A 10,621-nucleotide genomic window follows, 5' to 3' on the forward strand; every position below is an offset into this window, starting at 1 on the left:
TTATTCAGTTCCACCCTATGACATCATAAGATCAATCCATGATATCATCAAACTCAACACAATGAAATGTGCTGCTCCCATGTGACCTGAATGATGATGCCACTCCTGGAAGTGTCGTCATTACATCGCTATGGCTATTGGGAGCACTCCTGAGGTTTTTGCTGGATCTAAGTTGGCCTGGCGTGAAAACTGGCAGCTCTCCCATGGTCTGTGGTGACATCATCACATCACCATTGGGAGTGCTCCTGTGCTTCACACGTGTGTGAAGATGCACCCACCAGGAAGTAAAGGGACCTGGAAACCCTGGAACTTGGGATGGGGGCTTAATATATATCTGGTTCCTCGAAGATAGACATTAAAATGATTCTGCTGTCCTGAACCTTACTTCAATCAAAAAAATATCCCATATTGTTAGGCCAGGCTATCTGAGAAACCAGTATTTACTTTGGATTCTGAGATTTGTGTTGAGATTTATACTCAGAATCTAGTATCTAGTAAGTGAGTGGAGTAGTTTGGTGCAGAGCCAGTTTGGTGTAGTGGTTAAGAGCACGGGACTCTAATCTGGAGAGCCGGGTTTGATTCCCCACTCCTCCACGAAGCCAGCTGCGTGACCTTGGCCGAGTCACAGTTCTCTAGAGCTCTCTCAGCCCCACCCACCTCACAGGGTGATTGTTGCGGGGTAATAATAACACTTTGTAAACTGCTCTGAGTGGGCATTAAGTTGTTCTGAAGAGCGGTATATAAATTGAATGTTGTTGTTGTTGTTGTTGTTGTTGTTGTTGTTGTTGTTGTTATTATTATTATTATTAGTTGTTAGAGTGTTGTCTAAGACTGAAGAGACCAGAGTTCAACCCCCCACTTAGCCATTTAGCTTCTGTGACATTGGGCTAGCTGAGGTTAAATGATAAACGGAACACCTGGAGCTTTAAACAGATGCTCTCGGTGGTTGTTGCTAGGCAACCATAACCAGTATTCCAGGGTCGGTTTCTGTCAGTAGAAGGCAAGGGAAGGGCTCCAGGCCCTTTCCAGGCCTGTTCTGGCCATTGCAGAAGGAGTCATTGGGGCCAGGCTCAGCAGCAACCACCAGGTGACCTCATGTCACATGACTTGCATGAGCCATCCAGGCCTGGCTGCTTTCTACTGTTCAACAGCAGCCCCCCCCCCCTCAATAAACAACAGAGCAGTTTAGTGGTTCGAGTGTCAGAGTAGGCTCTGGGAGATCCTGATGTGAACCACCACTCTGCTGTAGAAGCTCACTGGGTGACTTTGATCCAGTCACATACTCTTAGTCTAACCTAACTCTCAGGGTTAGGGTTGCCAGCCTCAAGGTGCTGGCTGAAGATCTCCTGGAACTTCAACTGATCTCCAGGTGACAGAGATCAGTTCCCCTGGAGAAAATGGCTGTCTTGGAACGTGGACTCTATATCATTATAGTTCCTCTCCCTCCCAAACCCTGCCCTCTCGAGGCTCCACTCTCCTAATCTCCAGGAATTTCCCCACAAGGAGCTGGCAACCCTAAAGATAGTTTTGGGGATAATAGGGAGGCAAGGGGAATGAGGTAAGTTGTTTTGGGACCCCATTGTGAAGAAGGGCAGTATATAATTGAAGTAAATTAAGAAATATTGATGGAAATAGAAGAATATAGTAGGTAAGTTCTTTAGTGGGTTTGAAGGAGAGATGGACGTAGGGAAAGGTGAGCATATGAGGGCTCCCAGGAAGAGGGAAAGATGAAATACAGAAGAAAGAAAGAAAGAAAGGAAGGAAGGAAGAAGGAAGGAAGGAAGGAAGGAAGGAAGGAAGGAACGGGAAGCAAGGGAACGGCAGCAGGAAGAAAGGAAAACACACACCAAGTAGCTCCTAACTTGCGATTCAAAGAGAGTTACCTTCCCCTGACTGGACATGAGCTGTTTCAACATGTAGCTCCACTGGACATGAATCGTTTCAATCTGCAGTTCGTTTCAATCTGCAGCTCAAGTAGAGTTGCCTTTCCTCCGATGTGATCTGAGCTGCTTCTCCTCTGGCTGCACCAGAGTTGAGAGAAGCTGCCTTGATCTGCCTGACCCAGGTTGGTCACTCAACTGCCCAGTGGAGAGTCGCCCGACAGGGAAGTTGCCCAGCGGGAGAACGACAACACTGGAGGTTTGGGGGCTGGTGAGAGTGGGGAAAGGAGAGGAGAAGAGGAGAATCAGTGCCCAACACCCAAACCACCAGCCTGAAGTTGTGACAGAGCAACTCGTCCCACAACTGCAGCATTAAACCTTCAACAACGTTCCATTACATAAAATATGCAGAAGTACACATGCAGAACAGTAACAGACTCTAACCTAACAGGTCGCAACTAACATGATTTTAGAAAAGTGTAACCCCAAAAAACACTAGCCCATAAGCTGAATAACATGGAGGGTGGGCAGGGATCGCTGTTCCAGACCCGACTGCCCAGCCCTACATAGAAGGTGAGAGAACCTGAGGGAAAACCTCTTCCTTCAGGTCGGGCAACGGCTCTCACCATCTCCTCCCCAGCCGGCCACCCTTGATTCGCCAGCTGGGCTGATTAAACTGAGTGATGCGGCTTGAAGCCACGTGTCCACCGTTGGGCTGGGCCAGCCAGAAGACACCGTCCTGCTACTTCCCCTGCCTCGTGAGCCTGCAAACGTCAGCCCTGGTAAGTTCAGGGCTGGCATCTTTCCAGCAGCACCAAAATAGAAACAGAAAGCAGAAGGCTCAAAAACATTTGATTCAAAATAATACTTAAATGAACAGTGAGATTTGTAGGGCATGTATGGTAAAGTGATCCTAATCTTCCCCAACAGAAACTATTTTCAAAAAAAGTTCAGATTCTAAGACCAAAAACCCTTCCGTGTAAGAGAAGTGCATTTGATCTAAGGATATGATCATTTGTCTTGTCTGTCTAATACAATTATATGCTGTTCTCCTTCCAAGTAGCAGACAGAAGCATACGTGAGTCTTCATTTCCTATTTTATCCTCACAACAATACTTTGAGATAGGCTAAGTAGGCTGAGAACAACTGGCCAACAACACCAAGGGATCTTCATAGCAGAGTGAGCAGAGCCAACAGTTTTTACTGCAGAAATGTGATATGATATTTACGTGTTTGTGCCATGAAGTCTGAATCAAATTATGGCCACAGCAGCAAGGGGCTGTCAAGGCAAGCAAGAAACTGAGGCAGTTTGCCAGTGCTTTGCTCTGCACAGTCTTCCTTGGCGGTCACTGAACCAAGGACTGGCCCTGCTTAGTTTCTGAGATCTAAATGTCAGGTTCAGAATGCTTCTCTATATGTTGTAACTAAAGAAACTCCATTTTAATTCTGTTAGTGTTCTAAGTGCTCTCTTCACAGGTGCCAAGATGTTCCCTAGCAGCTATCTCTCAGAAGAGGAATGTTTTGGCTACAGCTTCTCCAGTCCTGGGAAACTTTCACTGTCTCAGCTTCAAAGGGATTGTTTTGAGAACTGTGGGGGGAGGCTGGGCCTACTGAGTCTTGATATTTTGTACTGTATTCTTTGCCTTTCATTTGTAACAATACACGTGTACCAGCCCAGATATTGCATCTGGGCCCGTGGACTATAATGGTTGCCTTTTTCAGTATATCTTTTGAAAACAACGGACTCTTGTCTGATTGCAGAAGGTAGTCTGGATACAACTATTATTTAGCCACAGATCTGACACTAACAACATTGGGCTATACCATGCCGCCTTGTTACCCAATGAGGAGGTCTCCTCGCAAGTTGGAGGAATTAGCATGCAAACAGAGGGATCTTCATCTGTGAATACAAGGATTGTAATCGAACATAACCATACACATGTATCAACTGAAAAAGGAAAGCAAAAATGTCAATCAACACTACAGAGGTACACAAGCACATGCAAACCAAACACCTGTCAGGGCATATAAGCAGTGCTAGCCTAAGAAAATTTATACTCGCGTAGGAGTATTGAATTCAGTGGTCTTTAAAGAGTATAACTCTGCTTAGGATTGAACTATGGCTAATTAAAGAAAACACACAGGCCAATACATTCCTGAAAAAGCAAAAACATTATCCTCTACCACATGAGGTTCATTGGGTGACATATATGTAACATTACAACCTCATTCTGTGGGAAATACCCTTATTATTTTATTTATTTATTTTGAGATTCTTAAAAGTATCAGGAACGGAACACCCATTTTTCTTCATGCAGCCAACAAGAAGATGGCGACACGGGCGTAAGCTGTGGTTTCAGCTCCACCAGGAAATTTGGCATTACAGCGAAATTATAGCTAAATTACAGCTAACTGACCAACTTAACAAAACAGCAAAACAGCAACAGAGCCCAGCAGTGAGCAGTCGAAATAGAAGGAAGGAAGGAAGGAAGGAAGGAAGGAAGGAAGGAAGGAAGGAAGGAAGGAAGGAAGGAAGGAAGGAAGGAAGGAAGGAAGGAAGGAAGGAAGGAAGGAAGGAAGGAAGGAAGGAAGGAAGGAAGGAAGGAACGGGAAGCAAGGGAACGGCAACAGGAAGAAAGGAAAACACGCACCGAGTGGCTCCTAACTTGCGATTCAAAGAGAGTTACCTTCCCCTGACTGGACATGAGCTGTTTCAACATGTAGCTCCACTGGACATGAATCGTTTCAATCTGCAGTTCATTTCAATCTGCAGCTCAAGTAGAGTTGCCTTTCCTCTGATGTGATCTGAGCTGCTTCTCCTCCGGCTGCACCAGAGTTGAGAGAAGCTGCCTCAATCTGCCTGACCCAGGTCGGTCACCCAACTGCCCAGTGGAGAGTTGCCCGACAGGGAAGTTGCCCAGCGGGAGAACGACAACACTGGAGGTTTGGGGGCCGGTGAGAGTGGGGAAAGGAGAGGAAAAGAGGAGAAGGAGGAAGGCCCTTGGGCCTGAAAGGCTTCCAGGCCTACGAGGAGCGCCCAGGTGGAGGGAACTGGAGTGACAGGTGGTCCTAGCGGGAGCTGGTTGCAGAGGAGGCCCTGTAAGACAATCTTTGGAGCACCAATTCAGTGGAATGTACTGGTTGTGCAGCTAAGCCGCCAGAGTTCTCTGAAGAGTGATGGGGACAGGGAAGGTATGGCGGTGGGACTCGGTTAAAGTGGAGAAGGCCACAAAGATATGGTGAGGCTTGGTGTCCTTCTAACCTACATCCCATCCCAAGACATGCAGGTGTTGGAGCCAGGAAATTAAACCCTCCTCCGACACTGATGCTGTGTAATGCTAGGTCCATAAATAATAAGACCAGAGTTCTGCATGATACTTTTGCAGTAGCTAATATGGACCTGGTATGCGTGACCAAGACCTGGGTGAGGGATGGAGAGACAGTTGCTCTGGGTGAGCTGTCCCCCCCCAGGGTACTTGGTCCTTCATCAGTTGCAAATGGGGTGTCGGGGGGAGGGGTGGCAATCCTTATCCGAGAGGGTTTCTCCTTCAGGCTGTTCCCCATTCTGGAGATCTCTGGCATTGATTGTGTGGGATTGGTGTGGAGTGCCGAGGAAAGTTTGGCTGTCTGTCTGGTGTACCGACCGCCCAGCGCACCAGCAGACACCCTGCCATGCTTACTGGAGGTGGTGGTGGGGTGAGCCTTGGAGTACCCCCAAGTTGATGGTACTGGGGAACTTCAATGTCCATGCTGATAATGCCACCTCTGCACAGGCAATGGACCTGGTGTTAGCCATGGCAACACTGGGACTCTCCCAGTTTGTATTGACCCCCACACATAAAGCAGGCCACACGCTCGATTTGATCTTCGGGATGGGATTGGATGTGGTTCTGGATAAAGTTGAATTTGTGCCATGGTCAGACCGCATGGTTCTGGAGGCTCGGCTGGGCATGCCACTCCCCCTCTGCAAGGGCGGAGAGCAAATTTATGCTCGCCTGCAGAGACTTATGGATCCAATTGGGTTCCAGAACTCTCTGCGGGAACCACTGCTCCACAGCGGCTCATTGGATGAGCTGATAGAGGACTCGCAGGGCCAGTTCTCTGTGGCTATCGATGAAATTGCTCCCCGTCATCCTCTTCGCCACCATAATCACCAAGCTCCCCGGTATACAGAGGAGCTAAGGCAATGAAAGCGGGAACTAAGACGACTTGAGCACGTGTGGCGGCGATCTTGCAACGAGGAAACAAGAACATCTTGTAGTTGCTTATGAAAACTTATGAGATGGCAGTAATGACTGCGAAAAAGGAATTTTATGCAGCCTCTATTGCATCAGCTAGCTCACACCCAGCTAAATTGTTCAGTGTGGTTCGTTCGTTAGTCTCCCTTCCAGGTAGAGACGAAAATATTTTTAATTCGGCCATAAGCTTTGAGGCTTTTGCGAGCATTTTTGCTGATAAAATCTTGCCTCTCCGTCGCAATTTACCGGTCACAGTTGACACAATATGTGAACTAGAGGCCCCTTGGCCATCTTCAGGGGTGATATTTGATCACTTCAGCCCCCTTTCTGGGGAAGATGTGGACAGGATTCTGCGGGGAATGAGGCCTACCACATGCCTCCTAGAACCATGTCCATCATGGCTGGTGAAAGCCAGTGTTGACAGATTATGGGATTCCTTGGAGGCCATTGTCAACCTGTCCCTGGGCTCTGGGGTTTTTCCCAGAGCACTTAAGGAGGCTGTGGTGAGGCCTCTTTTAAAGAAGCCATCATTGGATCCAGCTGACCAGCTCAGTCACCGCCCGGTCTCAAATCTCCCATTTATGGGCAAGGTGATTGAGTGGGCGGCGGAGAACCAACTGCAGAATTTCCTGAAGGAGACCTTGGCCCTAGATCCCTTCCAGTCTGGGTTCCGCCCAGGACTCGGGGTGGAGACACTGCTGGTTGCCCTCACAGACAATCTCTGCCGACACCTGGATCAAGGTGGATCAGCACTGCTGATTTTATTAGACCTTTCAGCTGCATTCGATATGGTCGACTATGATCTTTTGACCCACCACCTCGCCGATGTGAGAATTCAGGGGACAGCACTACAGTGGATTGTCTCCTTTCTTCAGGGTTGGGGACAGAGGGTAGCACTAGGAGATAAGTTATTGTCCTGCCGGCCACGAGTATGTGGTGTGCTGCAGGGGGTGATACTCTCCCCTTTGCTGTTTAACATCAATATGCGCCCCCTAGCCCAGTTGGTGCAGAGTTTCGGGCTTGGATGTCACCAATATGCAAATAGCACTCAGCTATATCTGCTGATGGATGGACAGCCTGGATCTACCCCAGATGTCGTGGAGCAGGCTTTTGAAGCCACGGCTGGATGGTTAAGACAAAGTCGGCTGAAGCTAAACCCTGTGAAGACGGAGATCCTGTACTAGAGTCGCGGAAACGTGGATTTGGGGCCCCGGCTTCCTGTACTCGAGGGGGTGGTGCTTACACCAGCCACGAGAGTCAGAAGCCTGGGGGTGATCCTGGATGCCTCATTGACAATGGAGGTTCAGATCATGGCAGTCGCCAGATCCTCATTTTTATATCTTCGACAGGCCTGGCAGCTTGCCCCCTATCTTTCATCCCGTGACTTGACTACAGTGGTCCAGGCAACAGTCACCTCTAGGTTAGACTACTGTAACGTGCTCTATGCAGGGCTTCCCCTGAACTTGATCTGGTGGTTACAGCTGGTGCTAAATGCTGTGGCACATGTTATCATGGGCCTGCCAATGCGTGAGCATATAACACTGGCACTGCGTCAGCTGCACTGGCTACCAGTGGAGTCCCGAATCAGATTCAAGGTTTTAGTATTAACCTATAAAGCCCTATGCAGACGGGGACCGGCATATCTGCGGGACTGCCTCTCCCCATATGAACCCCAGAGGACTCTCCATTCCAGCGAGAAACATCTGTTAAAGGTCCCTGGCCCCAGGGAGGCTCACCTGGCATCAACCAGGGCCAGGGTCTTTTCGATCCTGGCCCCAGCCTGGTGGAATGCTCTGTCTGAAGAGACTAAGGCCCGGCAAGATTTGTTATCCTATCACTGGGCCTGCAAGATGGAGCTGTTCTGCCAGGCATATGGGCAGTGCTAGGTGGAGCCCCCCTGGACGGTTGATGAGGCCCTCCCCCCCCCACCAATACCCCTCATTTTTTTAAAAAAAACAAAACTTTTTAATGCAGAGGTGCTCTGAAGTTGTTTTAAATTTTTGATCAGTCGAATTCTGTGCTGCTATGCTGATATTTATAATTGTATTTTAACTGTGTAAATGAGATGTTTTTGAAACGTTAATTATAATTGTTTTTTATATATCAATTGTTTGTATATAATTGTTTTATATATATTTTAACCTTTATGTATCTTGTAATCCACCCTGAGCCTGCTGGAAATGTGGGGAGGGTGGAATAAAAATTGAAAATAAATGTTTTTAAAAAAATTTAAAACAGTTTTAATTTATTAATAAAATTGTACAACATGGTGTCAACATTAATACCTGCTCGATACAAAAACTGACAATAACAAAATAAGTAACCTGTACAGACTACTGAATTGCTTCTGACTTTCGTTGTTGTTAAATAAACATTGCACAAGCTTGGATAGAGAAGAATGAGAGCTCTCTGGTTGGCAGCCAGAGCTACCTATCAAGGTTTTGATGGCTAAGATTGGTGTGTTCCAAGGCCTGCAGAACATCCATCCTCTCCGCTCTCTAGAGAATTAATTCTTGCTCCTTGCTCGCATAGAAAAGAATGGGAGCTCTCTGGTTGGCAGCCAGAGCTGCCTATCAAGATTTTGAGGGCTAGGATTGGTGTGTTCCAAGGGCTGCAGAAGGTCTGTGGACATTCCTTCTGTTGCCTAGAGAAATAAGAAGATCAGCACCAGGATGTCTGGACTAGAGATGGGCACGATCGGCATTATGATAGGAAAATACCCCCGAGAATGGCATTCGCGCCATCGGGACCCAGCTGATCGGTGGTCAACAGATCCAGTGGTCAGGGGGGGCACTTGTTCAGGGCTTGATCAGGTAGATCGGTATCTGATCGTGATCCAGACACTCTGGCGCCAGCAATCTATTGCCCTGGCAACGGAGCCAGGAGAATGCCTGAGCTGTGTTTCCCCTCCTTCTGTCGCCCTGGAAACCCGAATGGAAGCCCAGCTTTCCTTGATCAGCAGGGCTTCCTTCCAACCACGGAGCAGCAATGCACTCACCAGTTGGAAGAAGAGACCCAGGTGAGGGAGGGGGAAGGGGGTGTTCTGTAGCCACGGGCACTCCAATCTCATCCCTGCAAACCCTGAGAGGCAGCTCTGACGGCCAAACACAGCCCTCCTGCATTGCAGAATGAGACCCAGGCTTATAAATAGCCACGTGCTCCGAGGCTGGGTTTCACTTTCTGCTAGCGGTGGAGTGGGACAGAGCTCTTGCTTGCCGCTTTTGGAGAGAGAGAAACTGAGAGAGTACAATTGTGCCGGGCTTTAGTGGATAGGAAATTAGGGATCTATCTCCTCTGGTTCCAGGGCTGCTGCCTGGCTCTGGGGCCAAGCTCAGTAGGCACCTCGGCTGAGGGCTCACATACATTAGTGCCTGGTCAGGTCTGTGGGAGTGGTGAGCTAGGGCTGTAGTCCCTCCCTCTCTCTGGTTCCAGGGCTGCTGCCTGGCTCTGGGACCAAGCTCAGTAGGCACCTCGGCTGAGGGCTCACATACATTAGAGCCTGGTCAGGTCTGTGGGAGTGGTGAGCTAGGGCTGTAGTCCCTCCCTCTCTCTGGTTCCAGGGCTGCTGCCTGGCTCTGGGACCAAGCTCAGTGGGCACCTCGGCTGAGGGCTCACATACATTAGTGCCTGGTCACAGCTGTGGGAGTGGTGGGCTAGGGCTCTAGTCCCTCCCTTCCTCTGGTTCCAGGGCTGCTGCCAGGCCCTGTTGCCAAGCTCAGTGGGCGCCTCAGCTGAGGGCTCACATTAGAGCCTGATCAGGTCTGTGGGAGTGGTGATGGGGTAGGGCTCTAGTCCCTCCCTTCCTCTGGTTCCAGGGCTGCTGCCTGGCTCTGGGGCCAAGCTCAGTGGGAACCTCAGCTGAGGGCTCACATACATTAGAGCCTGATCAGGTCTGTGGGAGTGGTGATGGGGTAGGGCTCTAGTCCCTCCCTCTCTCTGGTGCCAGGGCTGCTGCCAGGCCCTGTTGCCAAGCTCAGTGGGCACCTCGGCTGAGGGCTCACACAGTGTCATCTCCTCCTCAGTTGCTGGCTGGCACTATGAGGCTCTGGGTGGGGGACAAGAGTGGTCGTGGGGGGAATTGCAGGGATTGTCCCGGTTGCAGCACGGGAAGCAGTGCTGCGCAGGGCTCTGGAGCAGCAGGGACTCCCACTCCCCCCAAATCACCAGTTGAGGCTGTGGAGGAGGCCAAAGAGGTCTTGCTGGTGGTGGAAGAGGAACTCATAATAATTTTGGGGGAGGAGGAGAACGAGGGATCCTTGGAGGAATGGTTGGGTTTGAGGAAACCTCCAGCCCATCCTCGCTCCAAACTACCGGTGCTGCTGTCCCTGCCTGCACTCCACCCACCACTCCGTCTTCCGTTGCCAGCACCATGGCACAGCCAGCAGCAACCCTTCGTCCTTCCTCCCCTGGGACCATAAGCAGGCCACGGTTCAAGAGCAATGTTTGGAGGCACTTTCGGGCCGTTGGTAATGACCACCGAGTGGTGTGGTGCTGTGTGTGTGG

Source organism: Eublepharis macularius, chromosome 4 (assembly GCF_028583425.1).
Source record: "Eublepharis macularius isolate TG4126 chromosome 4, MPM_Emac_v1.0, whole genome shotgun sequence".
Classification (NCBI taxonomy): Eukaryota; Metazoa; Chordata; class Lepidosauria; order Squamata; family Eublepharidae; genus Eublepharis; species Eublepharis macularius.